Source organism: Galeopterus variegatus, unplaced genomic scaffold (genome assembly GCF_000696425.1).
Source record: "Galeopterus variegatus unplaced genomic scaffold, G_variegatus-3.0.2 Scaffold1088, whole genome shotgun sequence".
Taxonomy (NCBI): domain Eukaryota; kingdom Metazoa; phylum Chordata; class Mammalia; order Dermoptera; family Cynocephalidae; genus Galeopterus; species Galeopterus variegatus.
The window spans coordinates 261,515-276,168 of NW_007727199.1; the positions used below are offsets into that span (position 1 = coordinate 261,515).

Sequence of the window (14,654 nt, forward strand, 5' to 3'; positions counted from 1 at the left end):
AGCAATCCACCCCACGCCACCCTAACTGGGAGGAGGATGAGTGAGAGAAGGGAATCCAGAGGGCATGGCTACTTTGGGGGAATGAAGATGATGATCATAGGCACTTGGTTTCTTTGGACTAAGTTAGCCCAAGCCACAGGAATCCAGATCTCCTGCCCCTGCTAGTTTGGTTGATGCTTTTCCAAGACAAAAACCCCACATCTCCAGGGACAGGCCTGGGTTCCTACTGCTTTTTCATCAAAGCTCAATTCAAGGTCGGGGCAGAGAGTTAGACTAACCACACTGCCGAAGTCAGGGACACCAAAGGAACAGACTCAGCATCACTGTAGGTCAAAGGATCAAGATGGCTTTTGTGGCCTTTGTCTTAGCCACAATGAGGTGTACACTTTCCTCTCCTCACTTGCCTGACCTCGGGCACAGTCTGGCAGGAGGTCTTGTTCTTCAAGGGAGGGAGTAATAGCCACTCATGGTCTCGCAGATTTGGGGTGAGGAGCAAGAGAGGCAAAGGGAAGGGAGAAAAGCCACTGAATCTAATGTGTTTCCATTTTATTCTCTCTCCAGAACTCCACATGCAGAGACAGGAGTGATTTCTGGCAGAGAATAAATAAAGGGAAGTTCTATCTTTGAGTTATCAGTGCTTTTCTAGGCTAAACTTTGGTGGATATATCTGATACCATTCTGGGGGGGTGGGGTGATGAAAAATGACATGGAGAGAAACAGCGAGAGAGAGGTGTAACCACCATATTTAATCAAGAAACACAATGCTAGGAGTCAATTTTAGCCACCTGGTTTCCAGACCATAGGGCTTCTTTAGGTTCTTGATGTTACTTTAACTCATGTACTTCAAATACTTGCTTCTCAAGTACAGAAGAATGACTTACAAAAATCAATTTGAACTTCTCTAATGCAACAAAAAGCTCTTAAAAATACTAAAACCAGAATATGTTCTGCTCACCACTTCTAGAACTTGACTCTCCCAAATGTTAAGTGAAGAAGGTAGTCAGATAAAGAGATTAATGATAGTGCAAGCAGATAAACGACTTAATTGTGGAAGAGAGCAGTTCTAGTTCTATTAAAGTAGTGGCCAGATAATATCAAGTCAGATGATTTCAAGGGAGAGGCATCTGCCACTTGGAGACATTCCTTGGATGATGTAGAGTGGGTACTGGGTAAATACCGAGAGGTAAGACTTGTAAATGAGGGGGCCGGCCTGTGGCTCACTCGGTAGAGTGCGGTGTTGATAGCACCAAGGCCGCGGGTTCGGATCCCATATATGGGATGGCTGGTTTGCTCACTGGCTGAGTGTGGTGCTGACAACACCAAGCCAAGGGTTGAGATCCCCTTACCGGTCATTTAAAAAAAAAAAAAAAGACTTGTAAATGAGAAAACTGATGAGTATTTGGGAGCTGTCACCTTCCTGCCCCACAGGCTAGGGTTCAAACCTTGGCTCTGCAATTTATCAGGTATGTAACCTTGGGTGAATTGTTTAATCTCACTAAATCTTAGTTTCTTATCTGTAAAATGGGAATTATCATACCTACTTTTCAGAGTTAAAGTCATTTATTCTTGGTCCCATTTCACAGATAAGAACATGGAAGTCTGGAGGGATAAAATAACCTAGTGAGCAAGGAGAGAAGGGCCCAGAGTCTGGGGGACAGGAAGGGGACCTGTCTTCCCAGAGCGAGATCCTAGGCTGGGAGGAAAAGAGGGGGGACTGATGGCTGGAGGGGTTTAATAATAATCATAATGTTAACAGCTAACATTTATTGTACACCTATGGTGGGCCAGGCACTGTTCTTCTAATGGTTTTACGTGTACTACCTCATCTAATCTTCACTATTGCTATCTCCATTTCACAGACACAAAAACTCCGATTGTGCACGCATAAGAGGTAGAACTGGAATTCAAACCCAGGCGGTCTGGCTCCAAAGCTCAGTCAGCTAACATTTTCAGCACGTTGATCTTATCAACCACAGAATGTGAAGGCTTAAAAGCTTGTTTTCTCCTCCAAACAAACTGCAGGAACTAAATAGCTCCAGGTGAACTGGATCAAGGAGACAATTCAAGTGAATTGGGATTTTTCATGTAAGAAATTGAGTCTGAAAGGTTCTAATTACCGTCAACAGGAAAGACTGAAGTTCCAGCACAGCAGCCTAAGCTAGGCCGGAGGACATGGGTTTGGGGGAGGATGAGTACACCTGTGCTAGTGGCTATACCACCATCTCTCATCCCCACCCACCTGCCAGCCACACTGTGTTCTGGCAGGTGCAGGGACGGTAACTGGTGTGTACCAACAGATGCCTTCTCTAAAGGAATCCCCCAACAATTAGGAAAGCTTCAGCCAGCAGGTCCTGAAAGTTCAAAGGCAAAGACATAAGAAGGCTTTGGTATAAGATCAAAATCAGAACACTCGCCACAAATTGGTGCTTCTTTTTGTGGGTGGTCAGAACTGTAAAACTTTCTTCTTCTAAGCCCTGTAACAGTCTCACCAATTGCGTGCCTGGCTCCAGACCAGAGGTTTTTACACCCTTGATCCTGTCATCTCCAGGAGCAGCACAGCACAGCATCGTAGTTAACAGCATGGATTTTAGAAATACACTGCCTGGGTCCAAACCCTAGCTTTGCCATTGACTTCAAATTACTTGACCTTTAAGCTTTCCATGCCTCGGTTTCCTCATCTCAGTGTGAACATCAGAGTTGTGAATTAATGTTAAGTACTTAGAACAGTATCTGGCCCATCATAAGTGCTTTGATAATATTTATTATTATTTTAGAAATAAAGAAACTAAGGCTCAGAGAGATTATTTACTTTCTCAAGAAAACAGAGCTAACTAAGAAGCAGCCTGAAATTCAGACCTAAGCCTATCTGGCTCCAAAGGTCCTTCGAGTTCCACCCTAGCAGGTGGGATCCAGCTGGTTTGTGGAGGACTTAACTTCTGATGATAGGATTGTTCATGCCAGGTGACTGATAGGTTTGATATCTAAGTTAAACATGCAGATATCCTTCAGGTGGGCCATATTAAATGGGGGAGGGCAATTGTACTTGTATTAGTGCAGAGATCAGACTTTGCAATCAGATTACCTGGCTTCAAAACCTGGCTCCATTACTTACCACCAGTATGACTCAGACAAGTTGTACAACTTCTCTGAACCTTGGTTTCTTTGTCTTAGAAGGATGAATAACCACATGTATTGCTACAGCAATAGCTACACTAGTTGTCTGGTTGGGATTATTTTATTGTCAGAATCCTGCCATTGTAGCCAATTAGAAATCTACGTGACTATGCCAGTTGTATGGCTAGGCAATTCATAACTAAAGCCAAAACGTTTCATTATTTTAGTTATGCTAAGTTTCCATTTGTATTGTCAGGGCTAGGGCTTAGGGCTCACAGACCCTTCAAACCCGTTGTACAGACTGGGTCACGGACCCCTCACATGCAGGTCTGTGCTAGGTAATTGGGAAAGATCCCAGGAGCCGTTGGCAGATGACACGAGCTCAGTCTGCGGCAGTAGCAGCAGTAGCAGCAGTGGTGGTGGCCTCATCCTGGTTGGCACCAGCAGCAGTAGTGGCCCACCCCTGTGGCCCGCCCCTCCCCCCAGGAGCAACCCTGGTGGGGGGGCGGGGAGTACTGTGGATCAGAGCCACTCATCCTTTACACTTAAGTCCATAACCCAGGACACCTGGGTGCACATTTGCAATTACATTAGACAATAACCAAGGAACACCTGGGTGCATGTGCATATTTACATCAAATGCTCAGCAAGATTCTGAACATCTGAGGGGCCCTGACCATTACTTTCCCTACAACACAGTACTTACCAAATGGCATTATTGTAAAAAATCAAAAGAGGTAATTTATATATAAGGTACTTTTCTGAAAAAATTAGCAAGGTGTTCAAAAAATTGTAGTATTATTTTATAATTGTTAATAGATTAAAACTTGAAGTCCTGCAATTAAGGAATCTTTGGACCTAACTAAAGCACTTAGTATAGTGCTTGGGCGCATCACAGTAAACATGTGATGAAGGAATAAATGAATGGAAACATGCATCACATAGTGACCCAAATCAAAATTTGTAAGGACAAAGTTCTGGTCACTGTATGAACACAGAAATGGGGGATCTCCAGGCTTAGGATGTGTGTATGTGAAGAAGAGCCAGGAGCCATAAAGTGTTGAAAATGGAAAATGTCCTATTTGGTAGGTACTACAACTCTCAGCAAACACAATAAATCATGGCAGGTGTACTACATTTCATGGGCTTGTTGACTCCCGCAACCTTCTCGCCAAGTGCTCAATTCAATCAGCTTGAATATTTATTTTCATAGGAATCTATCACCAATTTTACTAGGAATACCAGAGGAAGCCTAGGGTTCACGTCACAGAAATTCTCTTTACTGCTGTTACAACTCTACATGAATACTATTGCTTTCAAGACAAGCAGTGCCCTGACTCAAAATATTCATTTGTTTGTTATCTCCACTCTAATCCTAGAGAGTGACAGATGAGGTTATTTTAGCTAAGAAAATTAACTAATCTAGTAAGAAATTGTTGATTCCCAATAAATTCAAGGGCTAACTCGTTCCCATGTGTAGGAAAAGAAGTATGCTTCCTCTACATCTGGTCTGCCATCTTCCTGTAGAAATTTTCAGGGTCTGAAAATTCACCCCTAGGTTTTTAGGCTAACTATGGTCATTCCCTAGCCACCACTGGGGGCCTGAACCTGAGGTCTGGTTTGATGTAAGAACGTCCTACACTGTATCAGAGCCTTAGGGTATTGCTCCCTCTTTTGTCCATCATGGTGAGGCTGTTGAGGGTTGGAGGACCAAGGCAAAGCATTGTTCTGGGGGAGGTCACTGTCTTAGAAAACTTCGATGACATGAAATGCAACAGGCTGCATGTGCCCAGGGTAGGCAGCCACATGGCATTATGGAAGGAGGCACTGGTGCCAGGAGCAAAGAAACACTCTTGTTAGTAGCAATGGGGCTAGCTACTCTGGCACAGGCACAGTCTGTTACCCATTTGTTGAGGAAATGGGAGACAGTTTTGGACATCAAAACATGGAGCAACTTGGCACCATAAGTCCTGAAGGGTCTAGTGGTCCATCAGGTTGTTCAGGCCTGGCATTCGCACCACCGTTCGCAAGCTCATGCAGCTCCACCTGGTGTTGCTACTCCACGTTTTGATTTGGAAATAGAGAAGAGGGTGTGCCCTTTGAAAGAGGCATCCCCCAGCCAAGGTGTAATTCACCTCCAGGAAGAAGCAGATGCTGTCATGAACTCTTGTGGCCCGCTTCGTTCTTAACTGAACAGAAATGGTTAAACAGGCACAAGAGCTAAAGGGGAGAATGAACTTCAATCTCTCCTAACGGTGACTAAAAATGAGAGGAAACAACCTACCCTCCCAATATTGATATATCTAGAATACCTCACTCAACCTTTGAAAAAAAGGCAGTATTTTTATTTCCTTATATGGGTTTTTATGGTCATAATGAGGGTTTTCATGTTGTTTGGGGGGTGGGCAGTCTATTCTACTGCAGAGATCCATCATGATACAGATGTTCTGCCAAGAACTGATTACATTCTCTGGGCACAACTTTTCTAGTCCTCAGTTTTCCCACCTGTAAAATAAGGAAGGTGTAGTATATGAGGGTTGAAAAAAATCTTAAAGAGATATGCACTTTTTTAAATGGAAATCTTATGAGGAAACTCAATATATAACATAGATAAAAACAAAGCCTTTCTTACCCAACTTTCTCTTCAACAGCCCTCACCCAGGCTAGAGGTGGTAGGGAGAGAAGGCCTGAGGCACTGTCTGAAAGCTCTAGAGCTCTACAAAGGGCAATGTAAAAACCACTGGCCTAACCCCTAATGGGTTTTCTATAGTGCAGTGGTTAAGAATGCAGGCTCCTGAATCAGCCAACCTGGTCCAAATCCTGGTTCTTCAGTTGACTAGCCCTGTGACACTGGGTAAGCCAATTGGAAATGAAAGTGAGTAATAATGCTATTAATGACAATAATAGTAAGAATAATGATAATACTAATCAGGAAGAGTGTTTGAGAGGATTAAAAGAGATAATTTTTTGAAAAGCGAGATGGTAAGTTAAAGTGCTGGTATACAGCACAAGGTAAGCACTCAATAAACAGTGCCTGCTCTTGTTATTACTTTCCTGCATTGGAGGCACACAGGTGGGATGGCACCTGCATAACAAAAGGCACAATTCATCCAAATTCTCCTTCAGTTCAAGCCAGTGGGTGGCTGAAACAATCTTATTCCTTATCTCATGATTATTTTATCATGCCTTTGTTCTTTATTGATGAGTGAATAACAGACTTCCTGCCTGAAGGCAGGTGCACACCACTTTCCTTGATAGTCAATGCTCTGCCAATCCTCTATAGCCTCACTTTTAGTAGTGCTCATGGCTCACATTTGTAGAGAGATTGTATAATTATGCAAACCACTTTCACATGCATTATCACTTTTGATCCACATAAGAACCTTGTGGGGCGGGAGAAGATAATAGTATTATCCCCACTTTTATAGACAAGGAAAATGAGCCTCAGCAAGGGACAAAATCACCAAGTAAGTGGTAATGCCAGGATCAAACCAAGCCTTTTCATTCCAGAGCAAGGCCTCTTTCTACTACACAGGCTGGTTCCCCATGATGTCCTTCTCTTTTTTGCCATAGGTCCCCGAGAACTCAGCCTGCTTTTCTTTCTTCTATGGATGAAAAACACCTAGCACAGTGAATTCCCATAATGAGAACTCAGTAAATGTTAGCTGCAACTGCTATTATTGTTATTACTGTTAATATTTAGATGTGCTACCAGCTATTTCATCTCTTTCTATCATTTTTCTTCTATGCTGGCTCCAGGCTAAGATGTAATCTATCTGGCTCCCAGCTTCCTTGCTGTCCCCAAAACAAACCGACAGATTCTATTTTAAGTGACTTGCTGCTAATGTTTATAAGAAACTAGAGAAAGAATAACAAAATTAATAAACATTTTAAGCCATTACAAAGGTACTTCAAAAAGTTCATGGAAATATTCATATTATCTTTTAATTCTATTTTTCCACAAACTTTCTGAAGTATCATCATAGAAGCCTGTATCTGCTCAGGGCCAGCCCATGGCTCACTTGGGAGAGTGTGGTGCTGATAACACCAAGGCCACAGGTTCAGATCTCTATATAGGGATGGCCGGTTAGCTCACTGGCTGAGCGTGGTGCCAAGTCAAGGGTTAAGATCCCCTTACCGTTCATCTTTAAAAAAAAAAAAAGAAGCCTGTATCTGCAATTTTAACAGGACTAGACACAGATTAGCAAGAGAAAAGTATATTTAATTTACTCTTACGTATATATGTATATATAATTATATAAATTTATATTTACATATATATACACACACACATAATATATAAAAACACTTCCAACTACCTGTTCTTTTCCAATTTAAAATCAGGCTGATAGTCAGAATGGAATTTTATAAGCCAGCAGCAAAACTATCCAGTGAGGACTTAAGAAGGCAAGCCACAGAAAACAAAACTTCTCTGAGCTTTCCACTGTCCAAAGCAGCTGTAGAATAAATAAGAAGTGGAACAGATTATGCGTTTAATTTGCTTAAAATGCATTTTTCTTCTTTTCTAAATAAATATAAACAGAAGCATTGGCTAACGGGGTTACTCACTGAGGGTGAGTTGATTGAACCAAGACAGACTAAAAATAAAAACCCAACAATCTAAGTTCTCTGGTTCTTGATGGGTGTGCAAGTAGGGCAAGGTTGTTGCCAGCATGTAGGCGTATTTCTAAAGACCACAGCCTGTTCTCTCATCAGAATCCACTAACTTCCACCAATGATGATGGATTTATGGCTACCCATCAACTAAAAAAACAGACATAAGAAACAGAAACAGCAGGAACCAGAAAGAGGGTTGGATATAGATAAACACATATTTCTTCAGATGAATCCACCTTTGTCTTTCCTGCTGTTTTCTGTTTTGTTTTTTTTTTGTGGGCATATGTAACATACCATATCTATAATTATATGTATATGTGTGGGTAAGAGAAAGAGGCAGCTAGAGAAAGAAAAGTGTCTGACTCTTTTGGGATTGGATGGGAAAGGAAATTTTGTTTTTTTTTTGTGGGCATATGTAACATACCATATCTATAATTATATGTATATGTGTGGGTAAGAAAAAGAGGCAGCTAGAGAAAGAAAAGTGTCTGACTCTTTTGGGATTGGATGGGAAAGGAAATTGATGTTAGCAGTTACTGTTCCTTAAAGCCATCAGCTTTGTTTTTCAAAGTATGGTTTTCCTGGTACAGGATACTTTGCCTGTAATGTGAATGAATCACTCATCTTATTTTAATAAAAATGTGAACCAAATGATAGTGCTCTCTATCCTGGGAAATGATACAATAGCTAGGCTTTCTGAACCCTGATCCTTATCTTTTACTGGGACTGGCAGGCATACAAAAAGAAAAAGAAAAAGATGAAAAACACCCCAGTGGCATCTAAGGGTGAGCCCACCTGATTTCTTTTATGCACAAGTATTCCAAACGACAAAGTCTGGTCTTACTCACTGGGGTTTGGATTAGATACCTGGTTTCCCCATTGAAGGGTGGCCTTCAATGAGATACCAACTATTTGTGCCTCAGTTTCTTCTTCTGTCATGCCTCACATATAAATGATCAGGGCTGATTAGACTAAGTAAAATATATTTCAAAGTATGTAAGATTGTGTATCATGTTCACGTATAACCTATTTAAAAAGTTAAGCAAAGTATGAGAGGTGAGAAGACATCAAAGAGTCTTAAAAAGGCAAGATCATTAAGAATTATTAAAAAAGTGCAAACCTTTTATCTTGATAATCCTCAGCATTCTTTTTGGGTCTAACATTGTAGGATTCTTTCACTGTCATTCTGTGTGGTTGAGGCAGTAGCACAAAGACTGGGTGGGGCACAATTTGAATCCACATAGCACATAACTAGCTAGAAGAGTGGGAATGCTGTGAACCTACTTTCTTGCTTTCCAGCGTAGCATCACAGAGTAGCTAAGAACATGGCATTTGGAATTAAGACAGGCCTGGGTTCAAAATGCCTCTACTACTTCCTAGCTATGTGGGCTGGGGCAAACTTCTTTAAGCCCAAGTTTTCTGATCTGTAAAATGTTGTAAATTGCTCTCTCTAGGACTCTACACAGTGAGGGCCCTTGCTATTGCCCTGACTACATCTCCTTCTATTCACCCCTTGCTCAGAACACTCCAGCCACAATGGCTTTGCTGTTCCTTGAATATATCAAGCATGCTCTTGCCTCAGGCTTTTGCATGTGCTGTCATCTCTGCTCCTATATACCTGCATAGCTCTTACCTCCTTCAGGTTTCTGCTCAAATTCAATCTTATCTGTAAGGCCTTTCCTGACTATAGTATTTAAAACAGCAACTCTCCCCCTTACTCCCTGTCTCATTTTCCTGCTTTATTTTTTTCCACAGCACTTATCACTGTGTAAGCTACTGTATATTTTTAACTGTATTACCTGTTTCTCCACTAGAATGTAAGTTCTAAGAGGGCAAAGATTTTGACTCTTTATTTCATTGTTAGTTCATTAGAGGAGTAAGACTGCTGTGAAGAGTACCTGAGATAATGCTTGTGAAGCTCTTAGCACTCACTGTCTGGGACAAGAATATGGCTGGCAGATAGGTTTTGTATGGCTTGAATTGTGTTTTTAAAATTTTGAGCTAAACAAGAGTTGGAACCAGCTCAAATGTCTATCATCAGATGAGTGGATATGGAAAATGTGGTATCTCTACACAATGGAATTCTACTCTGCTTTAAAAAAGAATGAAATACTGCCATTTGCAGCAACATGGATAGACCTAGAAAAAATTATATTAAGTGAAGTAAGTCAGGCACAGAAAGAGAAATACCACATGTTCTCACTTATTTGTGGGAGCTAAAAATAAATAAATAAATACACAAACAAATGGGGGGGCAGGGAAGAAGACACAACAATCACAATTCCTTGAACTTCTTAAGACAAGTGAACAGATCTGCTGTTGATGGGCGGGATGGGGAAGAGCGAGAGGGGAGGGAGGAATAGGTAAAGAGACATGAAAATCAACTACGTTGTTGTTGGGCTTGGGCTGGGCCTGGAGCTCACGCAAGGGGCCCTGATTAAATTATTCTATTTTCCCAACAATTGTACACTGATAAAATTTAAAAAAAAATATTCTGAAAGAAATTATTTTGATGTGAGTAACACAGAAGATTAGAGTTCCGTCTATACCTGATAGATAATATTAAAATTTAATTTAATTTTTTGTCTTTTTCGTGACCGGTAAGGGGATGGCAACCCTTGCTGTGGTGTCGCCCACACCACGCTCAGCCAGTGAGCGCACCGGCCATTCCTATATAGGATCCGAACCCGCAGCGGGAGCATCGCTGCGCTCCCAGAGCCGCACTCTCCCGAGTGCGCCACGGGCTCGGCCCTTAAAATTTAATTTTAACTTAACATTTATTGCCTAGATCAGTAGTCAGCAAACTTTTACTGAAAAGAGCCAGATAGTAATTATTTTAGGTTTTGTGAGCCAGATGGTTTCTGTCTCAATTACTCAGCCCTGCATTGCAGTGCAAAAGCAGACATAGATAATACGTAAGTTAATGGGCACAGCTGTGTCTCAATAAAACTTTATAGACAGAAAAAAATATTTTGAGCTAAAACATTAAAAAATCAAGATATTTCTCACAGCACAATCTGGATTTCAAACTTCTCTTTTTTAAAAAATCAGAAGACCTGGAAATCCTGAGCCAGCATTCTTGTGTGGCCACAATTCAGCTGCTGCCGAGGAGGAGGATGCCCTTGCCAAGTTCCCACTGAATAACACCTGCACTTCCTACATTACCTACCTGGCCACTGCAGGCATCTGAACTTTCAACCCCAGATGAAGAATTTCTCTTTGGAAGTTTTTACAATAAAGATTTAATTCAACTGACTAAATGAGTTTAAGATGAAAATAAACTAGACGACCTCATGATATTAATGGAAAAGAGCAAAATAAAAATTGTTATATAGAGGATGGTCCCATGTTTGTTTTTTTTTAAAAAAGAACATAAATTTGCATTAATAAAATGGAATGCATCTAAGTATTAACAATGGTGGTTAACTCTGGGTTTGGGGACTATGACTGATGTGTGCTTTCTTGCCATCAGAAGAATAAAACTTATTTCATAAAAAATCCACCCAGGTTTACGGAAAAAAAAATCCAGAGGGACTGTCAACCCTGTATCTTCCTTCAGAGAACTATTTCCATGTACCCCATTCTCAGTGGCTCTATCCTCCCCCTCTTAGTCATCTGAATGCCATTTAGTCCCTTTCCTATACCTTGTTTTGTCCAGGATGACAAGAGGGTACAAGGCTGATAATCATCTTTTATATTCCTTTCTATGTTTTTGGATCTTATTATAATGCCCCTTGGTCCTCTCTTATAGAAACATTCAGGCTCACTGATGGCACAGTATATACACATCCCTTCACAGGAGGACAGGAGTGAAAGGAAAAATACCTATCAAAGTCAGGACATAGGGGGGCTGGCCTGTGGCTCACTCGGGAGAGTGTGGTGCTGATAACACCAAGGCCACGGGTTCGGATCCCATATAGGGATGGCCGGTTGGCTCACTGGGTGAGCATGGTGCTGACAACACCAAGTCAAGGGTTAAGATCCCCTTACCGGTCATCTTTTAAAAAAAAAACAAAGTCAGGACATAGGACTGCATAGTTTCAATATTCCCCATAGGTTTCATTTTTCTAATCCTTAACCATATTTATTGATGGTTTTCCTTTCTTTCCACAGTCTAAGATGATTGTTTCCTCCTGGGAACAGTGTGGCTCAGCAGAAGGTAAGGCTCAGGAAACTTGGAACCCTGGCTGGACTCTCCCAGACTACTTCACTTGAGCAAGCTACTTACTCTTTATGCCTTAGTTTCTTGATTTGTAAAGCGGAAATAATAATCAATTATTTTCTTGAGATTAGAAGGCCTGACCCCATGATTCCCAAGGTTCTTTAAAGTTGTGAAGTCACTAAATGGACTTACCTCCAATGCTGAAAACAATGAAAAAGAATTTTTTTCCAGGTGTCTATACACTACACAGTAATATCTACTCTATTTAAAACTTAAGGCTTCCAGTTTCTGGTCAAGATGACAGAATGAGTGGTCCCCAGCATCACTCTCTCCCATAAAACAACCAATTTACAGCTATAAAAAAGCAACAACAGCCAAGCTGGAGCCACTAGAGCGCAGGGAAAGAGGAGAAGAGACCTATGGAGTTCATGAAGGTGGGAGAAGCCACGATGAGAGAAAGAAAAAACTGCTCAGAGCATTTCAGGCTGTGGCCACTTTAAGGATGGAGCTGCTGAGTGCACAGAGCAGGAGCTGGCAGAAGCCACAGTTGTGCCCTTTGGATGGAGTTGCTTGGAGGCAGCATGGAGAAGGGGGCTTTGTTGGCCCCCAGGACAGCAAGACCACTAATAGGGTTCCTATGGACTCACACAGGAGCAAGGAGCCACAACAACTGAAAAAAAGGAGCCACTCAGAGGCTGGTGAGTCATTGCAAGGGAGCAGCACACAGCCAGTCCCATGGGAAGTGTTTGGGGCATGGGCAGTGGGGAAGACGGGCCCACCAGGGGAACACTGGGATGAGCAAGGACAGCTGATCTGCCCTCCAATCAGCACAGGACCACTCAGAGGAGACTGGTCATGAATACAGAATTGCATGGGGTGCAGTTTGATGAAAAGACTCAGGCCCAGATTAGAGTTTCTACACAACCCAGGTGCACCAGGTCTCTGGAGAACCAGAAGTACCTATAAGGTCAACCATTAAACCCTGAGCTGCATAAAAAGCCTTCCGTAGGGAAACAACAGCAAAACAACAATTTAGCTAAACCACAGAGCTCAAGCACTGGTTCCCACAGGAAGTTCCCCCATTTTAGAAGTAAGCAAAGGACAAGCCAGCCTGTGCTTCACTTGAGAGAGTGTGGTGCTGATAACACCAAGGCCATGGGTTAGGACCCCTGTATAGGGATGGCTGGTTAGCTCACTTGGGAGAGCGTGGTGCTGACAACACCAAGATAAGGGTTAAGATCCCCTTACTGGTCATCTTTAAAAAAAAAAAAAAAAAAAAAAAGAAGTAAGCAAAGGACAAAAAATTAGTTCTGGCCCAGGCACACCACCAGTATCCTGGGGTCTGGATGCCCTGCCCACAACCAGGCACAGCACCAGGGCCTTGGGTCCCGCCCAGGGTCCTGAGGCATCGAGCTGGGGACTGGACTCCCCCCCCCAACCAGGCACACCACCAAAGCCAAGGAGCATGCCAAAAACATCACCTCCATGTGGGTGGCCCACAACAGTAACCACAGCTGCCACGAAAGTGGCTAGACATCACAACCACCATGCAGATGGTCCGCCAGCCACTAGAGTACATTAACACAAGGAGAGTCACCAGCAGAGACCAAAGAAAAGAAGAGGACGTCTCTCTCCACAAAGCCCATTCCAGAGCAACAGAAGAAGCATCTGCTCTACGATAATATTGGGGGACCTGAACACACCTCTCAGCATTGGATAGATCATCTAGGCAACAAATCAACAGAATAACCATTACTCTTTCAAAGGGAGAGAAGAAATCTAGGGTTATCAGGGGTGGGAGGGGAGAGGGAGAGGGGTATGGGGAAAGATTGGACAAGGGGCATAAAGAAAAAATACAATTTATAACAATATATATACTAGTAATATTGATTTGATCAACATATGTCAACATTGAACCCCCAAAATATGTATAATCAATTATGACTCAATAAAAAAAAAAAAAGATAAGAACCAAATATCTGTGAAAAAAAACACAACAAATATCAGTGCAGCCTATGGATGCTTAGCTACTGCTGAGAGGTATTTCATGACTGCAGAGAATGAAGGTTAGGAAATATGCTGATAAATGAATGAGGTTCAACAGAACCCTTATTAGTTGAGGACCCCTGAATGGGCATGGCATGGAAGAGAGGGCTAATCTTTATTTTTAAAACGTATTTATTTCTTCAACTGTCAAAGTTGTACTATTTATTGTGTACAACATGTTTTGAAGTATGTATACACTGTGGAATGGCTAAATCAAGCAACTTAACATATACATTACCTCACATACTTATTTTTTATTGTGAGAACACTTAAAATCCACTTTCAGCGATTTTCAAGAACATAATACACTCTTATTAACTATAGTCACCATGTTGTACAATGGAGCTCTTGAACTTGTTCCTGTCTATGTACTAATGTATATTTTAAGGATATTTCAGGGGGTGGTAGATTCAAGAGGAACTCACTTGGAAGCTAGGTGGCTTTTTATTTTGGTTTTGCTTTTTCAGTATAGTAAAATATATATAACATAAAATTTACCATTTTAACCAAAAAAACCCCAAACAAAACACTTAACAGGCAATTTCTTTTCTTTCTTTCTTTCTTTTTTTTTTTTTTAGGTCTTAGGTAGCTATTGATATTTATTATTTTTTTGTTGTTGTTGTCTTTTGTCTTTTTCCGTGTCCGGCAACGGATCGCAACCCTCAGTATTGCCCCCGTGCCGGCCCGGGGACCGGCAACGGGATCGCAACCCTCA

At 41.8% G+C, this 14,654-nt stretch overlaps 1 protein-coding gene across 1 annotated transcript in view; it reads right to left on the reverse strand.

Moving 5' to 3' along the window:
* The window catches only part of LOC103592098 (chromosome unknown open reading frame, human C11orf49), a 208,402-nt gene that overhangs the window by 53,267 nt on the left and 140,481 nt on the right, over window positions 1-14,654 (reverse strand). The window lies entirely within an intron of this gene.